At 43.7% G+C, this 18,361-nt stretch overlaps 1 protein-coding gene and 1 long non-coding RNA gene across 3 annotated transcripts in view; both read left to right on the top strand.

Moving 5' to 3' along the window:
• Positions 1 to 18,361, top strand: part of LSAMP (limbic system associated membrane protein) — a 1,002,030-nt gene that overhangs the window by 93,646 nt on the left and 890,023 nt on the right. The window lies entirely within an intron of this gene.
• Positions 12,346 to 18,361, top strand: part of LOC113952030 — a 37,888-nt gene continuing 31,872 nt past the window's right edge. For both annotated transcript variants that reach the window (XR_003529356.1, XR_003529355.1), the window contains exon 1: positions 12,346 to 12,538. This is a non-coding gene — a long non-coding RNA (uncharacterized LOC113952030). The remainder of the gene's footprint in view (positions 12,539 to 18,361) is intronic.

Below are 18,361 nucleotides of genomic sequence, written 5' to 3'. Positions count from 1 at the left end.
ATTCTAATACACTTTCTATTTTGCTTTTTCTTGTCATTATGATGTGCTTTTTGAGATGAGGCATGGCTTCCTTATTGAAGATATATGCAAATTTGGCAACAGGAAAGAATAGTAAAAAATAATATTTAAAAAAAAAAAAAAAAAGATGTTTACCTGACTAGAAATGTCTGGAATCTGTACAGATCCCAATTCAGTTTTGCAAAGCAAAGAAGATTCGGTAAAGTTCAGAAATCAAAACACTTACTTAAAAGATGTAACGGCTACTGTCAGTTACAGCAGAATCTCTCGAACATCCATGAGCTGAGCCATTCCACCTGCATCACAGGCTAGGACTATCACTGTTACTATTTTATGCATTGGAAAACTCGGTTATATATAACAAGAGGAGGTTTGCTAGAAGTGATAGACTTCTCCAACTTTGTCTCACATTTTCCGTTTGTCTGAATTGTTTAAAGTTTGCTCCTTACTTTTCTTCATAATATTGATCAGGACAGAATGAAAGCCTGTTCCTAAAGCTAAAAGAATTTAAGAAGACAATGAAGGACTAGGAAAGATGTAGACTCCAGAAACTGGATTCTGGGCATGTACTGCCAGGACGAAAGATTTTTATTTAATTTTATAGAAAAATGTTCTGGTTATTTTACACTCAGATGCAAAATTTCATTTGCAGCCAAGCCCCCGGGGGAGTGAAAGGAACTTGGAGAGCTCATAAAGACAAGTGTAATAGGATTAATAAGAAAAAGGCCTAAGACATAAGCCTTCATTGTACACATTTCTTTCTAAATTTTAGTATTGATGAAGGTGAAATGCCAAAACTTAACCACATGCTCAAGTCCTTGAGGCAGTAACAGAATATCAGCATTCTTATGGGCTGCTTCTGCCACCACTTTAAGAGCAACCACATAGGGATGCTACCTTTCGGAGTAGAGAGTGAAGTGGAGGGGCAGGAAAGCTGGTCATAAAAGGAGGCAGCTCTCCTAGCATGATATATATCTACCTGGTATTGAATTTTGCCTGTGTCATGAGTTGCTGTCCACATTCTTCCACAATCTGATGCTTGAAGGGAAGGGAGGTCAAAGACTTACGTCAAAAAGTAGCCTTCTCTTGCCCACAGAGAACCTACAGTCCCTGCTGAATGGCCTGGTTCAGTGCTATACTTGGGCCTCATCTCTGACATAAGATATTGGTACCTCTTACAGTTTTGACATGCACCTGATAAAAACGACACTGGAAAAAGGAAAGGTACAGGGAGAAATTCCTGTGGCTTTGTAATAGAGATGAACACCACTGAGACAACCTTGAGAGGGCTTGGGTCAGGTCCTCCCTCCTGCATAAGGGGGCCAAGGGGCAGTAACAGGCCACAAAGCCCACTTGGTTGCACTGAAGTTCAAGTTAAATACAGGAGGGTTTACCTTCACATCCTGACCCAACTTGTGTTTCACAGTAGCAAGGTAATTAAAGAAAACAGATCTGTTTAGAGGGACCAGCCAAAGGATTGGGGTATGAACACAGCAGGTCTGTGTCCAGCTTTCTTAACACAGGGTGATGACATGCCCACCGTGTGCCCATCCTCATCAACTGTGGCACAAGCTGGTCTGCAGGAAACTGATTCCCTACTTGTCCCAGGACCTGCACATGGGATGGAGGGTTTGCTGGGGAATGGATGAGGACCCTGTGACAAATGAGAGGGAGGAGCATAGTTGGATGCCCAAAGGATGGAACAAGAGTTATCATCCATCACCGCTGATTAGGTACTGAGCTAGAGATCAAAGATAATTAATGGGTCCTAAAGAGGGTCAGTTCACTGTCACCTGGTGCCTTCAGTGCATCACTTATAGCATCTCCAAGGCAGCTGATGAATCTTTGCTGACTGACACCCACCCTCTGTGTCTGCACAGGGCACCCAAGTGTTACAGCAACCTGTCCTTTGCTCACCCAAACTTTAACTGGAAAAAATGGAAGAAGGAGAGATGGGACCAGGCCCATTACATTTTCTAGTCTGCTTGTTTTGCCCATCTGTCTATCTCCTGCTGCCAGTGCCTGTGTTGTGGGAGAAAGATGATTGCATCATTGTCATATAGCTTGCTGTTCCAGCCCCCTGATTTAGGGTGAACTTTGCTTGTGCTGCTGGGTGTTCGAACGTTTGCCAGGTAAGTGCTACCAAGAACATTTATTAAAATAGACAGATGGGCACTAGGGTAGCAAGCAGCCATTAGAATGCTTGAAATCAACCAACTGTGAAATAGAAAAATCAAAAAACTATATTCCTGGAGCCTTTAATAATAACCTTCCCATTTGGGGTAGTCCTTTTTACCTTTTTACATTTTCACACCGACAAACAGAGAGTTACTTATGAAAATGCCACAGCCAGGTTTTAGTTTGTCTTTCTGGGCATTTCAGTTTGGCAAGGATTTGGAAGGAATTTGAGAATGGCTTCCTGAGCCAAAACTGATGTGTGTAAAATCAAAATGCATCTTTGCTGGCAGATAAGAACCCAGGTTTCTCTGGGAGCTTGGGCACCAGGGAAGGTGTGGCCTAACCTTTCTTGAGTCCAGTAGGAGGAATACAGTCACTGACTGCTGGTAGAGAGGAGGTGAGATTCCTAATCACTTGTCTAGATGCATTTGCAACTTATTCTGGTTCCTTAACAGCTCTTTCTGTCTGCTCGTGTTTCTTTGGCATTGTGATCACTCTCCATTAGCTCTCACAAGCAGTGTCATGAGATGCCAGGATAGATACTGTCAAAATCAAATGTCTTCATTTTGTTTCTTTTCTTTCTTTCTTAACTTAGCATTGGAAAAACCAAGATGTTTGTGTTTGCCTTTTCATAGCCAGGTATAGCAGAGGGAGTCCAAGGTTATTAAAAAAAAAAAAAAAAAAAAAAGGTGTCAGTCAGTTTTATCAGATTAATAAGGAGATCTCTATTGTTAGGTATTAAAACATTGTCAAATCAGTCACTGTCTTGAAATAAAATGCCATGGTGTCAGTATTAGCAGTTTATTTTGGGTTCATGTTAAATTCTCAGGGGATGAAGGGCAGTCCCCAGTATTGCTGCTTTCTTGTGGCCGTGATCTTGGCTAAGTCACTTGCTGGCATCTCTTGCAGGACCAACCTGCAAAAGCTGTGAGTTTTCTTTGAGCTTTTATGATTCTAAACTTGACCTTGGTCTTACAATATTTTTGCTTATCTGTCACTAACTTGAAGGGAGTAAGGACAGTGTCAATGGGTGCTTAGGTATGACAGCAATGACTGGGGTAGAATATTTATCTGCTAATAAGAACTTACTTGCAAAAGGAACAGACCAAATTTGGAAGATCTTTCTTAGTACCTGTCCTTCATCATACTGATGTTGATGGCACCATCCCAGAGAAAAACCTAAAGTAGGACAAAAGGCAGTTGAGACTGGCTGACAAGAGATTTATGGGTCTGTACAAAGCCAGCACCAGACTCTTGTTTCATTTCAAGGGAGTGATGTCATGGACAGAGCTTTTTGGTCTCTTTGTGTTTTACCTCTGCTTTGGGCACAGGGAAATGACTGACAGTCCTGGTCTCCAGATGGTATCAACTGGTGTAACCATCTGGGAGTGGGGCTTGTGAATGCAGGATCAGACATTCAAAGTATTATTCTTTTTTTTCTGTTTCTTTTTTTCTATTTACTGTAAAGTACTTTGAGATCTTCTAAGAGAAGGTACTATAAAATATAAACCATTAGTCAAATATGTGTAAGTGTACATATTTTCCCTGTTCCTCTTAATACTGCACAACTTGCCTTTCCATTGGCTAATTTATAACCTCTAGATTTGCAAGGTCATTTCCACTTGATTCTGCAGTGTTGCATTTTTAAATGAGGCTAAAGCCTCCCCTTTATTGTCAGGATAAAATTAATATAAACCGAGCAGACCTTGACCAAAGGAGTAGCCCAATAAAACTGTGAGTTGCCAACACTAGGCCAGTAACTAGGAAGCAATTTGCAAAGCTCAGTGATGCTTTCAGTTCCTTTTTTTGACCTCATTAGCACTTGCGTACAGCTACCTACAAGGATCAGAAAGCACGTTTACCTCTTAAATATAGCACTTCCTTTGTTTCCCTCACTTCCCAAGCACCTTAGTCCTGTCTCAATGTGGCACTGTGAATGGGTTCAGATGAGGGGGTTCTTTTAGCTGAAGATATTGCACCTTGCAGTATGGTGTTGATGGGGAGACATAAGGTAAACTGCTTCCCTCCTGACAGAGAAGGCACTTGTTTGCAACGTCACCTGAGGTTGGCAGGAGTCCTTCCATTTTCTTTGAGTCCAATCTGCAGCATCTCTTGATTTTCTGTCTCTGAACGTTGCTGCCTCTGTAAGCACAGGAGTCTGAAGCAAGATGTGTCTTTGGTGATTCGATGTGCTTTATTGTCTGGATTGGGGTTTGAAAGAAGCATGTTCAGGTCTTGAGCAGTGTTTGGTGAGGGAATGAGGCATCTCTTTTCCATTGCTCCAGCCTCACATGGTGAACCCAGAATGTAAGGCCAAGTACACAGTTGTTCCAGCTCCTGCAGTTGTGAGTCATATTCTTGTTGCCAATGTGTTTCTGCATTTCCATTGCCTCCCAGGGTGACAAATACTAAAGAAAAGGAACAATAGGGGGAGAAAAAACCTTTTTCTTTTTTTAATCTCACTATGATACAGAATAAACCAAGCATAATAGGAACATCATTGGAAACAATTAAGCAGGTGGACTTGCCCTAAACCAGGAAGAATATGGGACAAGCAACCTACTGGTTGCAATATGACACAATCTTTTAGAAATAAGATTCAGACCAAAGTATGGCTGATGAAAACTTTCAGAGTCCTGACTGGAGCCTGGGACCACACACCCACACTATTCTGACTGAAGTCCATCTCTGGCTCCCCTAGATTGAGATGCACTTAAAATAAGGCCAAATCTATATAACATTGTTGTTAAGCTGCTTGAGGGATGCCAACAATGCCAATATTCTTCTTTGAGGTGCAACGGGAACTGGGGAGGCAAAGTCACCCTCTCCCCATTTAGAGCCCTCACATCTCTGTGCTGCTTTGTCACTTTCATTCTGGCTTTGCCTTTCAGGGTCTCCTCCCTTTCTTTTTTGCGTGTGCCTCCTATGACAAGGCAGGCATCATTATGCAGTAGAGTTGAAAGCAGTCCTGGAGTGAGCAGGATGATGGTGAAGGGAAATTACTCCTTCTGCTGGGCTTTATTTTGCAGTAACTGGTGCTTTGCCATCAGCCTTGACCTCCAGCCAGCTTTACATCTTCCAAAGATCAGTCTCTTCAACTGTATCTATACATGCAGGTCGCTCCATGCTGGTTCCTTTCCTTCTTTTTTCTTTGGTCCCGTGGGAAACAGAGGGAACAGGTCTGTGTGATCTGGTCTTGCAATTTTCATGTGTTTACATTTTTACCTGCCTCACCAGTGCCCTTAACTCCCCTTGCTCCAACCTCCTGTGCTGCCTTTTCTCATTTTGCTACTGCTTCCCCATTGCCCCTCCTCTTCTGTGCCTTCACACGCTGCCCCCACATCAAGTTTTCTCCTTTTTGCCATGCAGCACCCCCTCCTTAGAGTCCAAAGTAGTCACTATCACCTCCAGTTAGCCAATTAAGAGGTCATGTTTTATGACTGTGCTAGATTGTTGGGGTTTCTCTTACCTACTTAGTAGTATTTTTCCAGCTCCATCTTGGCACCTACATTTATTTGAAACAAACTGCAGGATTATTTGTTTTTCTAATTTTCAAGATGTGAACTCCTGGTTCCAGGGGGTCGGTGTTTTGGGCACCCAGTGCCAGCGAGCTGGGACTGCACACAGAGATTTGTGCTGTGTGAGGAAATACTTCATTAGACTTGTATTCCACGAAGACACTCTTGCTTCTTAACGCCTATGATTTTAATTAAAACCTGGAAAGTGAAGAATCCTTGGGTTGTATTAATGTTTTCATTTCCATTAGGACAGGAGAGTTTATAAACATGAGCTGGGTTTATAAATTAGACCTTGTAAGAATATTATGTGCACAGTGCAGCAAAGGCAGCAGAGAACTGGAGTGGAGCTGGCTCCATCTGTCTCTTTCCTTGGCTGGCTCCCACTTTCCAGTGTCCTCCCCTTGGCACAGGCTTTTCTGAGCTGTTCAAGGGTTCCCCCTTAGAGACTAAGCTAATGGCTTCTTCCATTTCTTTCTGTGGATGTTCTCCTCACTCAGCAAAGCAGGAAGAGAAGCAGATGTTTTAATCAGGGGCTTGCAAAACAACTTGCAAAGGTGACATTGGGTATAGGGATTTTGTGATGAGTAACATGAACGGGGAAAGAGATTCTTCTGACCCAATTCTCGCATGCATGTGTACCCAGAGATGCACACAGAGATAGTCAGATCTAAATATATATCCCACTTACAGTCATCCTCATCCAGAGTGTGAATATATATCGCTGAGTGTGCAGGGGAATGTGACAGAAGATGTGATCTCCTCCAGAGATGATGTGACAGCTGCATACAGCTGTGCGCAGGCTGCACTGGGGGAGCACAGGCAGGCATTGCCCAGCAGGCACTGCCTGGCACAAACACTGATGCAGGGAACCATGGACCCCTACAGCCTGACTGTACTCAGCTGTGCAAACTGCACATGGGCCATCAGTGTGACACCAGTGACAACAACAAGCACTTGTGTGCTGTGTTCTGCTCAAGGACAGGTTTACAAAGACATCCACAATTTTATGCAAGGGAAAGCGAAGTGTAGATAGATGAAGTGCCCAGATCCACACAGTTTGTCAGCAGCAGAGCTGGGAGTAAAATCCAGATCTCATGTGTAGGAATCCTGAGTTTCCATTCATAATTCCCACTGGGTAATCTTCCCACTCCTAACTGGAAATAACCACACTTTTTCCCTTGGAAGTGTAATCATCTGGAAGAGCTACATATATTTGCATCTCTGGCCTTTGGCTGTGGTATCTCAGGTTGGCTCAAGATTGTCTTACAGTGGTCATCAGTAAGGGCAACTCAGGTACACCTACACTGTGTGCAGTGCAGCATCATGCAGGAGTGATATCTAAGCTAATCCTTTCAGGCAATGTATGATGTAGAGGTACCCTCAGCTGCCAGTTAGCATTTGCTTTTTGAAGGATAGGTACACAATCTTCATGCAAATGTTTGACTTCTCTTCAGTATGCAGAAGGATGGACCCTGAGCTAAAACCATGCAGTTCCCCAAGATCTGCAGGAATGAGTTTGAAGGCATTTTGTATGGAAACCTGTACATTAATGTAAATGTTTTTGTGCTGCAGTCTAAATCGTGTGAGTGGAGTAGGCCATCTCTTCAGACCTCGATGGTGTCGATTTAGCACCCTAACTGCTGAACTGTTGAGCTGGTTTGCAGGGTACTTGTGCTTCATAAACAATTCAGTTTCCATCAACAGCTAAGGTGGCAGGAAATTGGGAAGAGAGCTGCTGGGCATGCCTGCTCTCCCCATCTCCTTCACAGTATGACTAGATGTTTTGGCAAGAGGGTAATGTTCAGGAGGAAGGAGGGAGGCATACTCTCTGTCAACCTCTATCTCCTTGAGCCCAGCAGGGCTTTTATTGAGATATCCTTCTAAGCAGCTTAAATAGAAATATCTGATGACAAAATGAAAACAAATGGGGAAACCTGTGAGACTGGCTGGCGGTGGTTCCCTTCCCTGGTGCTGCTAGCCCCTGAGGGAAAGCAAAAGCTTGCTGGCACTTCCAGTCCTGATAATGCATCTGAGTTAGTGGAAGGGGCAGTGGCAGGGGAGGAAGAGGAACGGGATAGCTTCCTCCACCATTTTTCAGGCTCTTAAAACACTGCCGAACCCATTAGAGGCCGTTATTTAGGCTGCCTGGCAACATAGGCTCTCACGCTCTGTTGAGACTTGGCGGGCTCTGGACCACCACATGGCTGCAGAAAGAAGGGAGAGCTGAGGTCCATCATCCAGGGTGATGCCAGAAGCCTCCCCGTTGGTAGCACAGCAGCCCCTCTGCTGCCCATGCTGCCACTGCTTAGATTCAAGAGGACACCAGTAGTTCAAAAACATTACTTTCTCTCTCTCACTTTCCTTCCCTATATTTCTGCAGGAGGGTATAGATCATCTCATGTACAAAACAGTCTTTGTTTGGTTCCTTTACTTACCCAGTCCTTCTCACCGCAATGTGGCCCAATCCCCTTTTGTGGGAAAAAGTTGAGAAAATTATATCTATTCACCAACAATGAATTAGCCAGGCAAAAGTCTTGCCTGCCCCAGTACCTGCTTAAGGAGGAAGTAGGTCAATGGCATGGCATAACCCCTTGGGCTGAGTGAGCAGGGCTGGGTGTGGAGGGTGTCAGGGGATCTGAAAACCTTCTGAGAACGTGGCACATGAGCTCCATCCAACAGCGTTGCTCCGAGGAGCTCTTGCAGGGAACTCGCCTTTCCAATGAGTGGGTGTAAGTGGGAGGGGGAGGGGAGAAAGGCTTTGGGAGCTGAATAGAAATGCCGTGGTATCACACACGCACCTTAATGGCAACACTTCTCCAAGAAATTTCTCTTGAGAGTTCCTCATTATGCAAACAAGTCTGGCAAATGATAATGCCTTCTGTACTTCCAAGGATTAATGTATGTAAATGGCAGAGCTGCTGCTCGTTCCCAAAAGCAACATTCAGTTTCCCACACTGGAGGCAGCGCCTGGGCCAAGGGCGCTGAGTCTCAGGGCACACATAGACTACACTTTCCACCTCTCTTTCATACCAGTTGTATCTGGAATCTTCTGAGATCAGTAGGCTAAATGTCTCCTTCCTTCAAACATGCATCCACACTGAGTACAGCATCGTGGCCTTCCATATATGTGGGGTCGGTGTATGTCACCTGCAGCCTGCTGGGGACACTGTCACTTGCCCTGGTGATCTGCCAGAGAAACCATCAGAGTAGATCCTGGTGTTAAGGGATTTGATCTAGGCAATATATTGCTTCATAATATTGCAAGAATGTAGGGAAGTCTATGGGGATGGTGGCTGACTTCTTAGTTACAGGCTTCAATTTGATGTGGAAAACAAGTTGCTTGTTATGATCTGAAAGCAATTTTGTCTGCTTTGTGAAATGACTTTGGTGCATTTTAGGTCTTTTTTTTTTTAGCGTAATGTGGTTAACAGAGGCAGAAAATCACAGAAAAGTCAGGTTGTTTTGTTGGGTTTTTTGTGGGTTTTTTTTTTACTGTAATCTAGGTCAGGTCAGCTAGAGTTAGCTGAGCCTGAGGCTGACATCACCAAGTTTATCTTGTGGTAAAACCAAAGTATGCTATCAGTGTGATATTTTTCCACTTGAGATAACTTCTGACAGTTGCCATGAGGTTAAAAATGCACTTTTTTTTTTCCCCTTTCTTTCGTCTTTATTTTTTTGTTGTTATTGTTACTTTTGACAGTGGCTCTCCCTATTACTTTCGTTTGCTTGAATGCACATGCATAGCACAGTCCCATCATGACTGGCACTACCAACCCAGCACCCTCAGCAGCAGCAAGGCAGGGCAGTGCTGGCTACCAACATCCACAGCTTACCCGCCTCGTGGCAAGCAGAAACCTGGCCTCTTCCAGGTGCTCTGACTGACATCTTCCTTTAACAACAGAAAGCTGCAAATTAATTAAGTGATTTCTTATTGCTAAAACTGGTGAGTGTGACCAAGCATATCTAGGCTAAAGATCATTTGCTCAAAACACAGGTGAGCTGTTTTGCCAAGCACCCATAGGCAGCTGAAACTAAAGTAGTTTTGGAATTTTTTTGTGCAAAAACAATTTCTCAGAGTTTTTCTTCCCTCCCCCATGCTGTTATTACTAAAGTGAATGTGGAGGAATTTGGGTCAAGTTTTGACCCAAGCAAAATCATATGCATTTTTAGTAGACTCAAACTTTTTATTTCTAATTAATTCCAAAAAAAATGAAGCTAATTTAATTTTCTTTTCCTTTATTAGGTTTAGGGGATTGTCATTTTTGCCATCTTCTCTAGACAGCTTAACTTGAAGAGAAGAGCAAAATGGTACATGATCGTGGCTTCCTTCTGACAAAGCAGAGTTAAATCACAGGAGATATGATCTACGTAGCACAGCCTCTAGCAAAAGAATGGAGGTGTTTAACCTTCCTCAGGCTTTTGTAAGACAAAAGGAAAATGCATCTTAATGCTAAAACAGCCTGAAATTGAGCAGTTTAGGGCATTTCAAGAAATAAGACTGAAACATTGGATGATAGGAATTCTAAGACTCTTTCTCTCTTTCAGACCCAGAAGGAAAATGTTATAAAATTTCTGTGAATAATTTTGAAATTTGTTTGTGCTGGGTGTGTTAGCTGTGAAATCGGTGTCATTTTGAATTCACGTGAGAGCTGACTTGTTAAGAAATACTTTACTATGATGAAGTTTGGTCATCCAAACCAAAGCGCGCCAAATGGCACACTTGCAAAAGGGAGTGGTGGTTGCTCTCAATCTTAAGGGAAGCACAGCCTGGGATGTTGATGGTGAGCCCTTTGCAGCTTGCTTGCCAGCCCTGCAGAAGAGCAAACAGAAAGTGGCTCATTTAGAGACTACATTGTCTATTCGGACCTGGACTGAGAAGAATGTGTTACATTGTATCCCAAGAACCTTGCAGAAATGGATGTTTTACATCCAGATGCCAGTTTCTGTTCTGCTTTGGATACAAGCTACAGATTTCTGACAAGTGAGGGGAGGGAGATATGTGTGTGGAGCTGGAAGCTAGATTTGGAAAACCCTAACCTGCTTTTTTGCTCATGGGATTGTGAAAGCGCTCAGAGATTGCAATTCTTCTCCAGCTCTGAAGAATCCCGTTGATATATGCTCCACATTATGATCATATATAAAGACTGATAAGGCATCTTTGAAATAAAATCAGAGGGGAACGTGTTGCTGCGCGTGCTAAAGTAGCAGAAGTGTGAATGTCACGTTGAAACCTTACATTTTGAAATACAGCCATAACAAAGGGGATGAGGGGTCTGTCTGTATAAAGAACACCAGAAAATCTACTGCCTAATGATTTTTTTAAAGAGAATATAAATCAAAATTGAGAAACTCAGAAGGCTTTTACACCTACTTAGTGGATTCTGTGTGCATTGAATGTCTGTTACTATAAAACCCTCTGGTACTCTGTCTTTGAAAGTTGGCTGGGAACTAATAGCACCTTATCAGGGTTTTGCATGAGATAGCCCTAAGGTTTACCTTTGTAGTGCCTTTTGAAAAAAAAGTCCTCTGCTACCGAACTCAGGTCTGCACTCCAGCAAAGGGTGAAAAGGGGATGCGGGAAAGGGAAGTAATAAGATTATACCTAATTGCCTTAGCACCCACTTAACTATTTTACATATCTGTCTTAGAACAAATGTTTGTGCAGTGCCTAGGCTGGTGTTTACAAATGTGTTAGCTAACTCTGGCTAATTGGGGAGCAATTACCGTGAGTTAAAACGGTATTCTAGACAAAGCCGGAGTGTGCCTTCCCTCTTTCCATCAGCACCAAGCCTGCCACAGCTCCTGAAGTGCTTGGACAACACACTCAGGCACGTGGTGTGATTTTCTGGGGGTTGTCCCATGGAGTTAGTCTCAATGATCCTTGTGGTTCCCTTACAACTTAGGATATTCTATGGTTCTATGATCTCTACCTTTATTCTACTAAGGAGGAGAGGCTTGAATTGCCTTTTAAAGAGGTGTGCTGCTCCCTGTAAGGGAAGGGGAAAAGCAGAAAAGGAGAGACTCAGAGCTCTCCTGGCAGTGGGCCAGCTGTGCCAGCACAGTGCCAGCTGTGCCAAACTCACACTGCTGCGGGAGTGCTGCCTGAGATTTTCCTCACTCATCCATGGCATCAGCTTCACCTGAGCTGTTCCTCCCCACTCTGGGCCTTCTGCAGTCTCCAGCCTTCCTCTTGCTTCTCCTGTGCCCTCACTGTACCTGCCAGTGCTGGTACAGCCCTTCTATCTGCTGTTCCCCGTGCCCTGTCCTAGGAAGGAAACTGCTCTTAGTTACACTCAGGTGATCTGCTTCCCCGTCCTGAGATAACACTGCCCCTTGGGTGGCATCTGTGCCTTTGCTCTGCATTGTCTGGGGAGCCCTGTGAGGACCAGGCACAGCAACAGCCACCCCTCGGCTAATGAGGTGTGTGGTAACTCTGGGGGTAGAGCTCTGGGAGGGTAGGGGAGGCCCCCTGGGGGAGTCACCAGGGAGTCAAGGTGTGGCCCCACCCTGCCCTGCTTGGGAGCTGTTCGACTCTGCTGTGACATCAGAGCCATCACTGGCTGGGACTGGAATGCCAGGGCAGGTGATGTCACCCCTGTAACCCCTGTTGCCAAGGCAGGTGGGCCAAGCACCCATGGGCTATGCCAACGCTGCACAGCCTGTTCCATTGGTGCCCAGGACAGGACGGTGTGGGAGGCAGAGGTGGGTGAACCCTGTCCAGACCTGCTGTCCCTGGCAGTGTCCTGTGCACCTGGAGGTGCCTACCAGCCTGCCCTCATAGGGACCTGGAGAGGTGACCCACTCTTCGGGCATCTTGAAAAGAGGTACACACTTGGATTTCAGGAGGGCTGTCATGCCATGGGGAAGCACCAGGATGGAGGGGGATGAGGAATACCAACTGACAGCCTTCCACTCAGACCCATCGTGAATGTTGTCTTTAGAGTAGGTTTCCCAGCAGGAAAGTAAAGAGAAATTACCCACGCTGAGCAGCAGCTGCTGCTGTTTTAGCAGTGCTGTGCCTGGTTTCCCCAGCCCCCTTCAGCTCCTGTGGAACCACTTGTTTGGTGGTTGAATGCTTCGGGGATTATGCCTCGAAAGCAGACTTTTGGCCAGGACCTGGGCAGAGCCAGAGTGCCAGCAGGCTTGGCAAACCTGCTCAACTGTGCTGTACTATGTGCCCTTGAAGAGCTTCTTGGACATGGGCGTCTGCTGAGCTATTGTGGAAATGTGTTACAGGTGTGTACCAGGGGAGGACTCATACTGTAGGCCCTTGGCTTTCTCTTTTCCCCTCAATACTCGTGGCAAATCACAGCAATAGGACTTGTTCTACCACAACAGGGTAGGAGTAATTCCTCAAATAAACCTGTGCCTTCCTGGGACTATGGGCAGGGAAAACTCAGTCAAGGACAGAGCAAGAGGAGACAAATCTTACATGGAAAGAATTTATGAGCACAGACACAAACCTTGCTTTTTCTCTTTTCTACTGCGTACACGTCTGGAAGTTAAACCCGTGAGCTAATTGTAAAGCCACGTGCACAAATTTTGTATATATAAATAGTAATAAACCTTCCATTCATTATGTACCATGGAGTGTCTAACCTGCATTGCATCCAGTAATTCATTTGCCTGGGAATCAATCCAGTATTAGAATAGCAAAAATGAAAGGTTGGAAGAGATCTCAGGAGTCCATTTTCTTCATTGCAGACAGGATCAAAAATAATAAATTGCAAACTCATGATCTGCTTCAAATAGCCATACATGTGCAGAAGAGTGTCAGATTTCCCTGCCAAATTAATTTTTTTTTTTTTAATGTGTATTTTTCCCAAAAAGTTTCCTAGGAAGATTTATATATGAGATAAATTTAAGTTTCTGATGTGATAGCACATACTGGAAGTTAATAAGGATGAAGATTTTCTCATTTGGAAAGGGAGACTGGCAGTCCCCTATCAGGGCATGCAATATTCACTTCTGGGTCCTGGATTATAATATTCTGATTAAAGTTTCTGTATGCATAAAAATGCTAAAACATTTTGGAAATGTTTGAATGCTCCAACATATTTTAGCATTCCAAAACTTGGAACATTTTGGAAATGTTTAACATGCGCTTGTTTTGAGTCTTTCTATATTCCATATGTCTTTTGCAGAATTTTCACAGTCCTTACAAGTTTTTGGAATCATTAACAAATGGTTTTATCAAGGTCTTTTTGAATTTAGGGGGAACCCTCTCACTGATGCAACAGTTTTTGCCAAAAATCATGGGATTTTTTTGGTGGAAGACAACATGAAGCACAAAACATTGATAGTGACTAGGAATAATTAGGAAGGCATGAAAAACAGGACTTTTTTCTGCGCTTGGGAGTTGTCCAAGAGTTGTCTGGAGAGCCCCAGTAGGACCGGTTGCAGGTGCAGTCATTCTGAAGGCAGTATCCACTGTCACACTGACTGTTGCAATCTAGTAGGATGCATGTCTGGGATTACTCTCTTGTAATGCCTGCCTTGCTTGCAGGCATCCAATGTGTTCACCTGTATGGCTGATTTATTTCAAGTTCACTCCTTTAAGGTGTTCATGGTTTGAAGCACTTGTCAGCTCTAACAGAGGCTGCTTTGAAAACCGAACTAGTTTCCTAGGAAAGAAACTTATTTTGTACTGGTTAAGGAAAAGTTTTGTATTCGCTATTATAAAATTGGAAACATAGTTACTAAAAAACCGCAGGTGTACTTTGCATCTCTCTGTAGTTTTTAGCTGTCACTGGTGGAAATGTTTCTGGCACTTTCTACTCAAACTAGACCTCACCTTGAAGAAATAATCTTTCAGAGCAGATATGGTATGGTTTCTCTGAAATTTCCTTTTGTATAGAATCATTCAAACTGAGTTTGGAACCTCCTTTGTTTTATAGCTGACTTTCCTGGGCCCACACTTACCTATTTCTTCCTCCAGCATTTTTACAGGAGCTGGCCATTTTAGTTTTAGAAGCCTGTGAAATGGTTTTTCATTATTCACATTCATGTTGTCTTCTGACATATATCAGCCCTGCATTTGTCAGAGTTCTTTCACTGGCCATATCCTCATCGAGAGGGAAGTTAATTGCACACACACTTTCTCAGGCATCTCTTACCTTGATGTCTAGTGTGTATGTTCCCTGTGTTTGCTATGGTTTCTGTAAGCCATATCAGAAGAATTACTTGTGAAACCATATTTATCACAATCTCAGAAGTGGAATTGTGTTGCATGACTTGTGTACAGCATGTATATGATTCATCTGGCAGCTGGAGCACTTCAGATTTCCCTGTGTTAGCAATTGTAGGGAGGCATTTGGGAAGGACAGAAGGATTGGTCACAGGTCCATATGCAGAATAAATCATGTTCTGCTGCTAAGTGAAAGATTGCTTTGAAATCTATTTGAAGAAATCAAATTTCTATGAGAAATTTGTAGTTTAAGTATTTACTTCCAAAACCTCCTCCAGAAAACTTCTCACTACTCAGGTCTACCTAGAAAGCATCTTAATTGCATTTTAGTAGTCTAAAACATAGAAATATTTATCTACATACCGGTGGGCTTGAATATGTGAAGTCATTTAAGTGGCTGGGAATTTGCCCTGTGTCCCAGAGAGGGCAAGAGGAATTTTGAGACATCCACTCAAGAGTGTTTAACACATGCTGCTACCTCCACAGATGCTGAGCACCTGTAGTGCTGACTTGTAAGACTTCTAGTGACTGTCATTACAGGTTCCGTTTTTAAAACATGCTCACTCCCAGCACGAGGAGCTCTGTTTTGAAAACCTGGACACAAAGTTTGTTGCCCAAATGAGATATCAGCTCTTTTGAAAAAGTCTGTCTCCAGTTGTGAATGCTGCACTCACCAAGAAAGCCAGCCAAATGTATGCACCTGCTCCAGATACCAAGCTCGAAGTAACCCTGTTTCAGCATAAGCTTTTATCTTAAACAGAGCAAGGTGGTTTCCTTTTCCATGCCCCAGGCATCATCTGAAGTGTGGTGGTGTGCTGGAAAATCCTTCCTTTCCTTTCTGGACCCATTCCAGCACCCCAGCTTACAGGTACTGTGCTGTAGGAGGTGTTGCCTTTTGCAACACAGGCATAAAACAGGTAGTTTGCACCCTAGTCTAGTATCAGCTGTGGGCTGTGTATCTGTTCCTCTGATAATGTTTCCTGCCACACCTTGCTGCTTATCTCTACTGCCACAGTTTTGCAAATGGCATAAAAATCCCCTTGCAGACAGTTAATGCAACGTGAGGTGAAGGAAGGGGGGGAGACTTGTCACATACCTCCAGCAGTGAGGTGTAATCATCCCTGGTTCCTTCACTCACTGATGCTAAGTGTGATCTGAAAGAAAAGCTGGTTCCCTGCCCATATGCAGCCAAGGGAGTGAGATGCCTCGTTGTTTCTGGGGATGGGGCTGTGAGCTCTAAGTGTCTGTGCATCTTCACACTGGGGTCCCCTGGGGAGATATGTACACTATCATTACTGAATCATTCAGTATGCTGTTGAGCACATGGGACTGTCAAACTTCTGAGTTAAATCTACTCATAACCATTGCAAAGCCATTTTGATGCCTATGACAGTTAAAACCTCTTATGGTGAAATCATTTATTGCAGCCTAACATTTTGCTACAGTGAGAGTAGGTGCTTCTAGTAATCCTTGAGAAAGATCAAATTGAATTGTAAAAGGTGTTTCCCATTGTGGCAGTGGCTAAGTGCTTAACCATGCGAGGGTCCAGGGGAACACTGAGCCTCCATTTTAGTAAGGACACAATCTAAAAGCTCCCCAAGAGGAAATCAGCAGAGGTTCAGAAAACCACAGAAAGGGAAGTAGCCTCACAAATCAGTGGCTCTTTTCACTAGGAGGCATGCATATATACAATAAAACATGATGGTAGGCATCTAATCTTGCGGTTGTTTTGCATGTTTCCCGCATGCAAAGACATGTAAGATGAGCCATTTTCTTGGCGAGAATTATATATGGAATGTCACACTCTCAGCTACACAGTCCTTCACCCCAACCCTTAATTTTGTTTTTCTTGATGTTATTTCTTCCTTAATGAGATGCATTTGGACTGACCTAAACCATTTTTCTCTCCCTTTCATATTTATATCTTTTATGTGGTGGTGCAGAGTCATTCGTATTCCCACCACAGAGCTGTTAGAAAAGAAAAGGCCTGAGTGTCCTTTCAGCTAGTAACATTTTGAGACCCGAATATCTTCATTAGAAAGGTCATGAAAAATGTTCTGGTGTTCTGCTCTTAATTTTGTGATTTACCTTCCAAGTCCAGGCTGCCTCAATGCCATACAGCTAAACGTGAGACATGCACAGAGGAAATATCTAAGGACTGGTGCCTGGACTGGCCCCTGTAATTGGTCCCCAGTCAGTAGTGCCTGTTGTAACCACTTAGAGGCAAAGAGGAGGACAGGAATATACAGTCAGAGTGCTTTTGCTTGGGAAGTGTTGGACAGTGTCGTTTCCCTGTAGACAAAATTCCATTTTCTGTGCAGGTCTAATCACAGACTTGCCTGATAACCCAGGTCACTCCTACAGGAGCTTGTGTTTGTCCTGCTGCTCCTTATACTGCAGAGGAATATAGAGTTACAAAGGCCAGTACCTCGATATAGGATTTGTGTCGCAAAACAGCTTTCAGTTGAGAAGGAAAGTTGTCAGATTCTTGGAGAAAAAGCCCTTAGCTCAGGAGTTTCCAAACTTTTCTTCTTGATGCTCCATTTTCAGGGGCAGTGATCTTTCCTGCAAGATTTCAGACTTTTTTGTTGGAGTCAAGACCCCTATTTTGGGATCTGCTGCCGTAGCTTCTTACATTGGTAGGGTCATCCCCAGTGGTGCCAAAAAGTAAATCCCTTATGGGCTGTGTCATAAGCCGATCTACTTAATCAGGTGGAAAGAAAAGTTTTAACCCATCCTCACTGCACAGTTTTAAAGATACAGTGTGGGATGGTCACTTCCACCACCCAAAGCACTGCTGTGGCAGCAGATGGACCAGCAGTCCATCTTACTGCTTATAGTTTGTATGTCTATGAGTAACGCCTGTGAGGAAAGGATTGTACGTGGATTAGTTTTTTGTGTGAGAGAAACTTGCTGTGATGAGATGGCTAAAAGTAACCTGGTGAGAGGATCTCATTCATCCCACTGCCAAAAGATCAGATCAGCTGTAGTTGGCTGTTTCCTGCCATGTTGATCTAGTTGATTCCAAAACACTTAGCACTGGTGGGTTCTCTGCAACCTGAGACAATCTTTCCCAGTGCTTAAATGCTTTTACCACTAGAGCTCAGTGGGGACTTCTGATCTTAATCTCCCTTTCTGCAGTTTAACCGCCCCTTTCCTTGCTGTAATTGGGAAAGGTATGCAGAACAAACTGTTCTAATTTTTTTTTCCCCCAAAACCTTTCAACCTTTTGAAAACTGTTCTAATGTCTCATATCTTTGTTTGTCTTCTTTAAAGTAAACAGACACAATGCATTCAGACTCCCTTGGAAGTGGTGCTTTCTCAACTTCTGGTTATTATCATTGCCTTCCTCAGGTCTCTCTCCAGTGGGGCCGTGTTTTCCTTGGGATTATTTCCCAAGGTGGATACAACACTCTGGCTGATTCCCACCAGTGTTAGCTAAAGCAGATTAGTTTCTGTG

This window comes from Corapipo altera, unplaced genomic scaffold, assembly GCF_003945725.1.
Source record: "Corapipo altera isolate COAL_440 unplaced genomic scaffold, ASM394572v1 61, whole genome shotgun sequence".
Taxonomy (NCBI): domain Eukaryota; kingdom Metazoa; phylum Chordata; class Aves; order Passeriformes; family Pipridae; genus Corapipo; species Corapipo altera.
This window is presented reverse-complemented; position numbering and strand designations above follow the sequence as displayed.